The sequence below is a fragment of the Sinocyclocheilus grahami genome, unplaced genomic scaffold, assembly GCF_001515645.1.
Source record: "Sinocyclocheilus grahami isolate Dianchi unplaced genomic scaffold, SAMN03320097.WGS_v1.1 scaffold224.1, whole genome shotgun sequence".
Taxonomy (NCBI): Eukaryota; Metazoa; Chordata; class Actinopteri; order Cypriniformes; family Cyprinidae; genus Sinocyclocheilus; species Sinocyclocheilus grahami.
In genome coordinates, this window is record NW_015505403.1 from 1181491 (window position 1) to 1195188 (window position 13698).

The following is a 13698-nucleotide window of genomic DNA, read 5'->3' on the forward strand; positions in this document are numbered from 1 at the left end:
GCAACTTTACTACCTTTCTGAGGCTTGAAAGTGGTGGTTGCATAAACTGTGAAATGGAGGAGCAGAAATTTCTCAGATTTCATTAAAAAGATCTACATTTATGTTTCAAAGATAAACAAAAGTCTTACAGGTTTGGAACAATGAGTGATAGAGTGATAAATGTTTGGTTTAACTAACACATTAGGTAAATCTGTTCCCTCAGGGGCACCACTAGATCGCTGCTTGTTCCATCCTTCCACCATCCCAATCCTGGATTATTGAGCCACGACAGAAGTTTCCACTTTGAATGCTTTAGCCTGGCTGTTTTTTCTCCAGCATCTAAAGTAATAATAAAAAAAAAACAATGGTTGTCCAAAATGTAAAGTATACACTTGAGTTTTCCCTACTGTTAGGGCATTTCTACCTTAGGGCACAAAAGAGTGGGGACTTACAGGATAAGAACAATTTTCTAGAATTTTCAACACAGTTTTTTGTCACTTCCTATACAGGACACTGCTTCCTGAGTAAACCTGTTCTGAGCTCGGAGAAGTTTGTTTGCTCTGCGCTTATCCGAGCTGATAAACGTTCTGCACTGCACAGCTCAAACGAGTAGCGCCGTTTCACTAGCTTTTGTTTCGCTTGCTGTTTGATGTTTCTACGGTGGACGAGAAGTGCAAAGCAAATCACAATTCTGAAAACAAAATAACTAATTACAAATGCAACTGCAAGTCTAAAAACAAAATAATTCAGAAAGCACAACAACAATTCAGAAAACATTATAACAAGTCAGAAAACACAATGACAAATCAGACAAACTGGAAGAGGTAGGTATAGTTTGAGACAGTGCCATTGGTTTGGGATTACTCACCGCTGACTGAATGCGACATCTGTCAATCAATGTATACAGGGAAGAACCGTATCTCCACAGCCAATTCAACGATATCAAATCAATACAAGACATCATTCTCAAAGACGAATCTAAGAGTAAAATGCATATCTGAGATTAGATGTATTAGAAAAATGCATAGTACAGAGTATGTGGAGACACTCTATACTACGGGCTCTCTGACTACAGAATCGCCCTGACCCTTTTGGTGCGGGTTGCATGGGATTGCTCTCTACGGTGATCAAAGTACGGGCCGACTTGATTTAGCCCAAAAAACGACGTCCAAATGACGTCTGGTGCTGGGTGGGTTGTTTATTATTTTTATACACAGTCTATGGTTTATTCCAGCCGCGCCACGCACGTTTCTGAAGCGGCTCTCTTTGCTGCTTCTGTGAAGATACACGCATAAGCCTCCTTTGAATAAATATAGCCAAAATCCGTCAAATCCCACCAAAATCCGTTGCCGTGACTTATCGCGAGAGGCAAAAGGTTACGTTTTAGCCGCATAACATTGGTTAATGGAAACGCCGTCATTTCGCAATGAAGAGAAAATCTAGTGAGGTAATTACTAGTAGATCATAGATTAAATGAATAATGAAATTACAATAGCAACACATTTTTATGTTTTACCCAGCTAACAGGAAACTTTCTCGAACTTTGGCTAACATTCTTCCAGTAATTTTAGCAACTTTTGTTCTGTTCATTTGTACCTTTTAACAATGTTTTAAAACATTAGCAGAACTTTTTTTTTTTTTTCTTTTTTTTTTTTCTTCTGAAACATTTTGGCTGGAAGCTCATTTAATGTCGTTTAAGAATATTCAAAAGTAAACCGATAAACAATGTCACCATAACATTTCATTTTTACAACACTTTAAAACTGGACATCTGTAATATTCAGAGAACAGAATTTTTTTTCATAACTTGGTGGGAATGTTAGCAAAACTTAAAAATATCATCACTGGAAAATTGTCAAAGTATGACTAAAAACACCGTTTTTCATCAACATCGTGCCGGAGAGGAGTCATTTATTGTCAAAACAGCATAAAGGGTGTGCTATTGAATCAGAGGGATGTTCTATAATTCATGGGAAGAGCATGGTTGCATGTGTTCAGAATAGCATATGCAGTGTGAACACTGTGCACCGTATGCAAATATTCGGCATACATGGACCAGATTTGCCTGAATGTGCAGTAAGGAACAATCACTGAGGAATACTATATTCCACAATGCAACATCCTTGGCTTGACATGTTACATGAGTTTGAAAAATCATTATCAAAATAATTAATACCACCATTTATCCTCTTTCTTCAGACAATCTGCTGTAACTCTACTGTCCTTTGGGGGCGCTTGCAGGGGAACCCAACTCTTGGTGGTTACCTTTCCTTTGAGCAAGACACCATATAAAGTGAACATCGCTGAAAGGCACCTCTACAAAAACGCAACTGCAACTCCGTTTATTCATATGTGGATGATGGATCTATGTGGCATGTAGACAAGAAACATTGTGAGAATAGCTAATAAAACTACAACATGCTAAAGCTCTGTGGCAAGGACATTGACTATTGAGGTGATGACAGCTGCACAAATACAGTAAGCCAAACTTCATGTGTTCTGACTGTACTATACAAAAAGAGGTAAGGAAATATGTTCATAACTGTAAGGAAAAGATGTTTGGTGAGAAACCAAACGTATGGATGGAAAGAACTACACTATAATGATGCTACAATATACGTGGTCTTGTAACCTAGAAGAGACCGGAGAAACCACGTTTCCACACTGGGATCAGTTTCTTGATTCAGTTTTTGCATAGATGCTTCATGTCATCTAATGTAAATACTGTGGCCGTCGATCAAATGGGTTTGTGAATCAAGTTACTTTGACAGTGCAAATTCCCAGACATGGGCGAAAATCTGTATGTTAATGTATAGAGGCTAGTAAACCATCTCTCATATATAGACTGGGGGAAAGACAAATTGTGTCAGAACGTGTTATGTGCAAACAAAAGAACCCTTACTGAGAATTATAGGGACAATGACATGTAGGAACACGATGGAATTTTGTTTAGAATATAGTTTAAAACGCGCGCCAAGTTATTGTACTCTTTTATTGATGCCGTTTTTGTCACAGTGTCTGGTTGTGGTGCCCTAGACTGGCCACTTGAGGGCGCGCTTCCTGTTTCATGTTTTGAACTCCGTTTCCCATAGTCCTTTGCTTTGTCGTTTTGTGCTGATCGTAATCACCTGTTGGCAATTTACTCATTTCATCACTACTTATAGCATGCTCTCACTGTCTGTCTTTGCTGCAGTATTGTTTGAGTTGCGTCGTGTTTTCGGTTCCCTGTGTTTGAAGTTGCCTTTTTGTTTAGTTTTGGTTCTGTTATTTGTTACTTTAGTAAACTTACTGCACATGGATCTAATCTTGTTTTCTCCTGGCCTTCCGTGACAGTTTTTTTTTATATATTATCTTTTTTTTTCAAGTTTAAAATTTAATGTGGTGTAAAAAGATAATGTTTAAACACTTCCTTTAATACATGACACATCTTGATCATCATAAAAAAAAAAAAAATATATATATATATATATATATATACACAGTGCCGCCCACGGTTTCTATGGTCAGATGAAACATTGGAAACACCAGATGGGTTTGGTGCAAACCGGGATTAAAAAAGTACCCCATGCCCCCGGTTAAATATACTGCTGGATCTTTAATGTTGTGGGCCTGTTTTTCTGCTGGAGGTCCTGGACGTCTTGTTCAGATACATGGCTTCATGGATTCTATCAAACACCAACAGAGAGAAAATCTAAACCTCACTGCCTCTGTAAGAAATCTTATGGACCATGTTTGGCTCTTTCGTCAAGACAATGATAAAAAAAAAAAAACCTCGAACTCGACACATGTCACTGAGCCCAAAACCAAGCTTCTGCCATGGCTGTCTCAGTCCTCTGACCTGAACCCTGTAGAAAATGAGTGTTGTGAACTGACGAGGAGAAGCACCATCACGGAGCTGGGCATCTGAAGGGCCTGGAGAGATTCTGGATGAAGGAATGCTTTCTGATCTCTTGTCAGGTGTTCTCCAAACTCTTCAGGCATTATAGGAGAAAACTCAGCGCTATTATCTTGGGAAAAGAACGTTGCAATAATTGGAAGCTAATAACTGTGGCTAACGTGAACTAGAGAAAAATATTTATTTCATAATGTGAATTTCCCCCCCACTTGCCATTGTTTTACTTCAATGAAAGGTTAGAATTTTGTATTTTTTTTTTTATTTTTTTTTAAAGAACGGTCAATAGGATAAACAATGCAGATGTATTTTCACAGCCACCTTTGCTCATATTTACCAAGGGTGCCAATATTAGTGGGCGGCACTGTGTGTGTGTGTGTATATATGACTATTTTATTAATATGAATTACAATGAAAATAATTTAAAATGTTTGGGGAGTTGCACCACATAGTTAAATTGAACTAACCTTGCCTTGTAATAAAACGTCAAATGTTTTTCAAATATTAATAATCACTTAGCAAGTTTGTTTAAAAAAATTACAATAAAAGTAACAAAAATGACAATTTGTTCTTTAATGAGGCTTTTTTATTATTTATTTAAAAAAATTTTTTTTTTATTGTGACAGGATAGTTTAGAGTTGACAGGATGCAAATTGGAGGAGAGAGTGAGGGGGCGAGATCGGGAAAGGTCCCCGAGCCGGGATTCGAACTCAGGACGCACATAGCGCAATGGCGTTGTATGTCGGCACACTGCCCACAAGGCTATCAGCGCCAATAAGATTTTTTTTATTATTCAACTAATATTTTTCAATTATATAAATGTAGATATTTATACTAGCATGATGAATAGTTTATAAATATTATGACCTATTAATGTATAAATATTGTTACATTTTTGGTTGCACCACATAGCATTTTAACTAGCCTTTTCAACGTCTTAACTATTACCCGTCCCCTCAGCGGGACTCCTAAGTTTACTTCACTATATTACAATTAATATTTATTTTATTTATATTAGTTAAAGGGTTCGTTCACCCAAAAATGAAAATTCTGTCATTAATTACTCACCCTCGTGTTGTTCAAAACCCGTAAGACCTTCGTTCATCTTCGGAACACAAATTAAGATATTTTTGATGAAATATGAGAGCTCTTTGACCCTCCCATAGACAGCAAGGTAACTACTACGTTCAAGGTCCAGAAAAGTACCAAGATGATCGACAAAGTAGTCCGTGTGACATCAGTGATTCAACTGTAAAGTTGCGAAGCTACGAGAATACTTTTTTGCGCAAAGAAAACAAAAATAACGACTTTAATCCACATTTTCTTCTCTACTGCGTCTCTTTGGATGCTCGTTCACGACAGTACCATGACCCGAGCGTGTGGTGACCTAGATCTGGCATAATGACGTCATCACGCCGGATCTGGATCAGCGCTGCCACACGCTCGTGTCATGGTACTGTCGTGAATGAGCGTCCAAAGATACTGAGATAAACGCGTCCTCATTTTTGGGTGAACTAACCCTTTAAATGTATTTTATTAAAAAAATGAATGCACTTGGAATTTTAAAAAAATATAAACCTAAAAAAACTGTGTAAGCAACTTTATGTAGTTTTGTATATTTTTTGCAACTTTGGACCCCCCTACAGTTAAATGACTGTCTTAAAGGGATAGTACAGTACACCAAAAATGAAAATTACCCCATGATTTACTCACCCTCGAACCATCCTAGGTGTATATTACTTTCTTCTTTCAGATGAATACAGTCAGAGTTATATTAAAAATATGTTGGCTCTTCCAAGCTTTATAATGGCATTGAATGGGTGTCAAGATTTTGAAGCAAAATAAATGCATCGATTCACTTCAGAAGGCCTGTATTAACCCCCCCCGGAGCCGTGTGAAGCACTTTTTATGATGGATGGATGCACTTTCTTGGGATTCAAAACCTCAACACCCGTTCACTGCCATTATAAAACTTGGAAGAGCCAGGATATATAAGACTCTGATTGTACTCGTCTGAAATAAGAAAGTCATATAGACCTAGGATGGCTTGAGGGTGAGTAAATCATGGGATAATTTTCATTTTTGGGTGAACTATCCCTTTTTAAGCCCTGGACACACCAAGCCGATGGTCGGCCATCAGGCAATGTCGGGTGGTTTTTGAGCGTCGGTCGGCTTTAGTTTATTCAGAGTTTTCTGCACTGTTGGCTCTAGTAGGACTCTAGTAGGCTCTAATAATTCTCCATGCTGAATTGGTGGCAAAACTTGTCGACAAGAAAGAGTACTCCGATTGGCTATTCAGCTTAGCGAATGAGCGCACAAGAAAAAACAGAACTGATGAAAGCAAACCAATGACGGAGTAAAGAGGGAACACAAAGACACTTATTGTATGGCAAGCCGTTTTGGCATTTAAAACTATCCATAACTATCATTTAAGATAGGAACAATTGTATTTTGACGAGTCATAATTATAATTCGACTAGTCACAATGACAATTAGAGATATCTGCCATTATAATTGCACTAGTAAGAATAATAAATTACTTTCAGATATCTACAACTGTATTTTGGATATCTTTAAGAAATCATGAATTAAAGATATCTGCAATATAATTATGACTAGTCAAACACCAGTTAGAGATATCTTGAATTATAATTTTGACTAGTGTTAATTCAGTTAGAGATATCTCTAATTTAATTATCACTAGTAGAATTGTAATTTGAGATATCTCTAATTAGAAGTATGCCTAGTACAAAATCAATTATACATATCTTTAATTACAATTTATACTAGTCAAAACTCTTTTGTAGATATCCGAAAATATTTTCCAATGGAAGTCAATGGAACAATATGACTAGTCGTAATAGCATTGTAGATATCTCGAATGTATATTATGACTAGTCAAAATAACATTGTAGATATCTTCAATGCATATAATGACTAGTCATAATCACATTGTAGATATCTTAATTCCAATTACGACGAGTCAAAATTGCAGAATAGATATCTGGAATTGGAATTTTGACTAGTCAAAACTAAATTATGACTAGTACAGCAAGGAGTATTTAATGCTAAAACGGCTTACCATACTTATTGTCATTCTATTCGCTGCTTGCTGTTCTAGCTTTTTTGGTTCCCCTGTTTGAATGCCTGAATGCAGACTACTGCCACCTGATGGTATGGGAGAGTTATGTTCTCTCACGCAAGTACAGAGCATATCTCTAATTACCTTTGCGTATGTGTGATGCCCTATTGAAGATATCTATGATGTCATTACAGATATCTTAAATGGAGTTTTGACTAGTCATAAAGTATTTAGAGATATCTCTAATCCGATTTCTTACTAGTGCAATTATAATTGCAGATATCTCTAATTGTCATTGTGACTAGTCGAATTATAATTATGATTCGTCAAAATACAATTGGTCCTATCTTAAATTATATTTATGGATAGTTTTAAATGCCAAAACGGCTTGCCATAGTCTGGTGTGTTCTAATGCAACTTTTTTTGCTCCAACAGAGGTGACATGAGGTAACGCAAGGTGACGCCACAGTCAGCTATCCTCAGCGCTAGTTCTTTTTGCGATGGTTTTGTGTGTCCCTACCCTTAAATATACCACTGCCCTAATTACAGTGGATAGCTGTACACATAGACATTATATACATAGATTCCTCATTAACATCTGTTTCTATTGGCAACTATACATAAGTCATCCTCCAATATGGGGGCGGTAAAAGCATGAACCAAGGCGTATGCGTCTGAAATCGCACAGGTACTTTTTTGAACAAGTAATTACTTTGCGACTGCAGACATACCCCTTGTCCAAATACCCACACTTGCGGTCTTGGCCACTTAAGAGCAAGTGCGCACGACAGGAAGTAGGCCTAAGGCCCAATCCCAATTCTACCCCTTTGCCCTTCCCCTTTCCCCTACCCCTCCGTTTCGCGCGTTCACGTGAAGGGGTAGGGGTGTCTCAATTCTCTTTTGGTTGGAGGGGTAGGGGTAGGCGAAGGGCCAGACAGCCCTTCAAACGAAGATTTTTCGGGACCACACTTCAAACGAAGGGGTAGTGTGCAAGTCTGTCCCATGTCTTCAAAATGCCAAAGTGCAGTGCCCTTAATGGATACTAAATCCACACTATCTCGAATACCGCTCTAAAGCGCTATTCAAGGCTAAGTGTATCCTATCATGCATCTTGTTCTGGAAATAAATCGTGAGACTTTTTGCCGAGATCTCGCGAGAGGTCACGGAAACCCTTCCAATGCAAGTTAAACATTCATATAATAATTAGATATTACAAATAATTTGGTAGAAAAACTGTGTTTTTACTTTTATCGGTGCAAAGAGGAGTTGTGGTGATATTTATTTTGTACAACATTTGCAACTGCTTTTTATCATTTAATTAGAAGCACCACAAATTAAAATTATGTCATGTTATAGGGAGTACTGAACAGACATTTAGAAGTTGATTTTAAAATGCAAAGTATGTCCAATTAAAATTAAAATAAAGCTGTGTAAACACTTGCATTTTTACAACACTATAAGTGTGTCCCATCAGGTAATGAAAAGTTCGACACACACTTGTGGTCTTCACATCCACTTGAAGACTTCGGCCAAATACAGGAAATACGTCATTTAAGTAATCAAGTGGTCAAGTGCAAAGACTGCAAGTGTGGGTATTTGGACAAAGCCATAGTATGTTCTATATAGTATATAATCATGTGACCTATCAGCGTCAGTTGTGTCGTGTCACTGCCATTCATAACTCTCTCCTGTGGCCTCGTGGGATAGTGAAGTGTCCATCGTATGCACACTTCAGAATCATGCCAGAAGTAGTACGTCATCTGGGTACTTTTTAACTACTCTTTTATAAGTACTATGAATTTGGGCATACTTCTTTTGTGACATACTGTTTTTCACCTACTATATAATAGGGAAGTATGCCATTTCGGATGCAGCCTAAGTGTTCCGAACATGTCCTGAAAAGTGAAGATCAAATATTTCGAGCGCCATCTGGTAGCTGGCTGCAGTATAGGTCATTAACTCCGCCCTCTCCATGTAAACAAATAGGATGTGAGCCAATGATCAATGATCCCAATGATCATGATTGTGTGTTTGCAATTGGGTCTGTGAGGGTTTGGGCAGGACTTTGATAGCATGGCTCCTCCTTGTAGAGTTGACTGTGCCCCTACAAACATAGTTATATGCATGTATGAATATCATATCTGCAACAGACTTCAGCAGTGATTTTGCTAAATTAACACAATACAAAGAGACGAAGGCGTTAGCTATCATGACAGCAAAAAGTTACAATAGTTTAAAAACCTGTAATACTGAGTTACATACTCCAAGAACAGACATTTAAATTGAAATGTATCGTTTCAGGCTGTTTAGATATTTACTCAAAAAATATACATATTGTATTTCTGCGGCATCATTATTTATTTGTACTTGCATTCAATTCTGTGTGAAGGATCAGTCAGTTGAAATCAATCAGTTAAAGTGTTTGGCCAGAGGGAGATGCTCTTACCCACAAATGTTTCTACATAGTAAAGACTATGTGGTTCACTGACAGAACAACATTGAAGCTCTATCTGAAAATAGTGTTGGTTGAGATTGTGACTGATGAAAGTTCTCCGATTCCACTCACTACACCAACGGCCAGGTTTCTAAACCCACGTATAAACAGAACATCCAGGAGCAGTACAATTGCGATAAACCAAGGCGAATAAAAGAACAGACTGAATAAAACACACATGATGCAAAAACCAGCATATTTTCACACCCCCAGTAGTCTTACCACTAGGCACTACGCAAATGATTCATAAGGACATAAGGATACAATTGGTTTTAATTTGCCATTAGTGTGTGGTGACATGCCGTGCCATTGTGGTTGGTGAACAGAAAGTAGTCTATTGACTAAAAGTTTCCTTTGTATTTATAATCAATGCCTAATGTATGCTTGTGAACGTCCGAGAAATTCTGTAAAAGGCATTTTTACTTTTTAAATTTTTCTAAATGATAATAATAATTTTATTTGTAGGCTATACATAAGAAATAATGAGAAAGAACAGAAGTACACTATCCTGAATTTTTTTTTTTCATTTTTTGTCTTCAAAGAAACAGCGTGGTTTGCAAAATTCATTTTATAACAGTAGTTGACATGTCCACCACTATGCTATACTATAATATTGGCGAATCCAAACTGACATCATGAAAACACTATAGGAAACATATGCTGTCATATTTCTCAGTTAGACATGTAAATGTGTAAAACCTTTTATCACAGTTAGGAAAATTAAACCCTCAAACCTGCATGACCACAACATGCACAAGAACTAAGAAAGCGTTTGCCGCTTACTGAAACTGTTAACAGGTTATGGGGAAGAAAGTTCAGGGGGTATTTTTGTATCTCTACACCATGGCAACAACCCTTTAGGAACAGCATTTTTTAAATAAATTTTATTTAGTGACTTTCACAGGGCAATATGACCTAAAAAAAGTTTCAAAGTTTTACCATAATTAACCGGTGCAAACATCGGAAAGATTTGCAGCGCGACTACTCATCAAAGCGGCCGTTGACCTGAACTTCCCAACTGAAATCATCTGAAGGGTTAAAGACAAGCTCTCATGACATTCAGAAGTTTCATTTTCCACATTATGCTTGCCTATATGATTCATATTTTGGACCCACAGTTGATGAAGAATCTCATATGCTGTTTGTGAACTAAAAAGAGTTTATACCGAATATATATGTTACTTGGATTATTTAGATGTGTATCCAGTAGGCTATGTATTATTGAATTACGTATTCAAATTTATTTATTTTTGGTGCATCCTCCTGCTTCTTCCATATTCTTACATAATCTGTGTCTGTCTGTCTGAATCAGATTCACTAAATGCCACGTCAAATATTTATTATAAACTGACGAATCTAGCATTCAGTTGTGATTAAGAATACATTAAGACTACAGTTTTTTTTATGGACTCAGTCTCACCTATTGAAAATAATTAAATAATAGACGATTGAAATAATAAAGCTTTTGGTGTTGCCAAATTCGTATATTTTTCATATCACAAAGCATGGGCTATTTTGTTGTTGTTTCTAGCTACTCAAATTTTGTAGAAAAAAGTGTAGCTATATATGTATGTATTGCAATTATACATTTGAATTAGCGGTAGTAAAATATTACTAAAGATCTAGTTAAATGATTAGTACAAAATGTGGAGATTCAACCACAAAGTACCTCACCTGCTTACTGAAGCATTTCATTTTTACTTCCTTGATAGCAAGATCCATGGTTCACATCAAATCCTCCTCTTCTCACCCAGGTAAAGTACAGTTCTCATTCATGTAACCTGTAATCCATAAGTCTCATATCATTAACCCTGTCTCTTTCATGAACCCTTCTGCAATATGTCAGGACAAAATAAGCAAGAGGCAAAAAATATTCAGATGAAATCTCACAAATAAAAAAGTTTTTTTGCACATTTAATTATTGTATTTTTGATTAATAAACATGGTAGATATGATTTATAATTTGTTTATCATACTGCAAATGAAAGGTCAAGTTAAGTGCACTGCATTATTAAGCCTTCAGTTCTGACTCAGGTTGTTTTTCTAACCAATCACACTGTTTTTTTGCTTAGCGGATGATCAAAAAATCCCCAAAATCCCACTAAAAATTTCTGACTGAGTGACTGTACAGATTTGTTCATGCAACCTCACATCATTCTGTATTATGACTTTGTTCTTTGTAGTTTACACACATTTAAGAAATGAATTCATTACCCTTACTTAATTTAATTTAAAACGGTTTAATTAAACACACCCACTGCTCTGTGTGGACTTGGATATCGGTTAAATGCAGAGCACAAATCCTGAGTATAGGTTACTAAACTTGGCCACACGTCAGGTCACTTCACTTAACATGTCTTTCCCTTTACTGAAAAACAAATAAAAGTCCCTGAATCCCTGAATTTGCTCTCCAAATGCAGTCCTTTGCAAAGCATGCTGGGAACTAGAGATTCACTGTCCAGTTTGTCAACAAAAATGATTAATGTAGTTTTAACACAAATTAAGTAAACTTCAATTTTGAATATATTATGTAGTGTGAACACAATGAAATTAGTAAAGACCCGCCCCTATTCGTTACTGTTGCAACATTCAATGATCCATGGCGCTCTCACACATCATGTTCCCATGCACTAAGAAATAAATCACAGAGAAAAGATGAAACTGACAACGCGCCGACAGACAAGACAAAGCAGGTTACTTTTGGTATGAAACAAAGTCTCGGTTTAAAAATGTTGGCATTTTGTAAGAAATTCAAAATACCGTAAAAATTTGTTATAAATACCGTTTTGTGGCCCTTTAATGTGTTGCGACAGATCGTTGTAGCGCCTCAGTTCAAGCTGCTCAAGAGCAGTGTTGGGCTAGTTACTCAAAGAATGTAATATATTGCTCATTACTAGTTACTCCTTTCAAAAGTAATATTGTTACTTATTACTTTCTGGCAACAGTAATTAGTTACACTACTAGTTACATTACTTTTTATTCACATATTCTTCCACATAAAATTCTTCTTACTAACAACATATTTCTGCCTCATAATTTGACCAAAATCCACATTGGATCGCAGTCAGAAGTTATTACAAACACTCAATATTGATTGAAAGTGACATTCAAGTAGAAGTGTTGTATTAATCTCATTAATTGTCATGTGTAGCTTGAAGCTAATTGTAATTTCTCCGTTACCCATATACGATTATATTTCATTATGTATTTTATCAAATAATATAAGTTTGTAAGAAACTGTTTAATTTTCCAAAAAGATTTTTAATTATAGTAATATAATGTACCACATGCTGATCAGAGGGTTGTGGGTGGGATGCAATGCCAGAGTAAAGTAAAGCCACAACTTGCACAACAGATCATCTTTTTTCCTGACAAAATCAATATAATACAATATTTCTATCTGCTGAATGTAAGCTTTTCCATATTCCAAGCTTGCCTGCTTCACTGGGGACATCACATGCATGTGTGAGTCGTGAAAATTGTGAAAATAAATCTAGGAATTATTTGATTGTTGAATTTTACATCAGTGGGTTGAGGCATCAAAAGTAACTAAACAGTTTTATGGATAGTAACTGTAATATTATTACTGAAATCTTATTAGTAATTAGTTACACTACTAGTTACTGCAAAAAGTAATATTATTACAGTGACTAAGTTACTAGTAACTAGTTACTGCCCAACACTGCTCAAGAACCAATCATCTTTTTGCATTTACTAGTTAAAGCACAAAATAAACCTGAATGAACATCAGAAGTTATCTTGTTTCAATCAACTTCAACTAAACCGTCGTTAATCTATTCTCCAGTCTGGTTTTTTGTCAGACAGAATGGCAGATTCTGCATTATAATTGGTCCGATCGCCTGTCAATCAAACTCCCCGCAAAGGGTCAATTAAGTGGCTACAAAATTGTCAATAATCATGTTATTTAGCTCATTTTAATTCATTCAACTGAACAAGAAGCAAAAAAATAACAATTTCAGTGCAGATTAAAATGGTCCTGTGTAACGTAAACATTTAGGCTTAAAGACAGAATTGCGTAACTGCTTGAAATAACATGAGAAGTAAAGGAAAAAATTATAGAAGGTGATTTCCGTAAAACAAAAATAAACATTAACACACAATTCCAAAAGGGATTTCCCTCAGATTTCCCCTCAGACATGAGACAATGGGGAGTGTCATAAATTAAATAGTACATTTAGTATAGGCCTATATCTATATATAATAAATATAGACCCCCCCACCCCCCCAAAC

General features: G+C 36.3%; 1 long non-coding RNA gene across 1 annotated transcript in view; it reads right to left on the bottom strand.

The window, feature by feature from the left end:
• Nucleotides 1-8982: 8982 nt before the first annotated feature.
• Nucleotides 8983-13698, bottom strand: part of LOC107596885 (uncharacterized) — a 24538-nt gene continuing 19822 nt past the window's right edge. The window contains exons 2-3 of the long non-coding RNA XR_001610415.1: nt 11122-11228; nt 8983-9057 (exon numbers count right to left, since the gene is read on the bottom strand). This is a non-coding gene — a long non-coding RNA (uncharacterized lncRNA). The remainder of the gene's footprint in view (nt 9058-11121; nt 11229-13698) is intronic.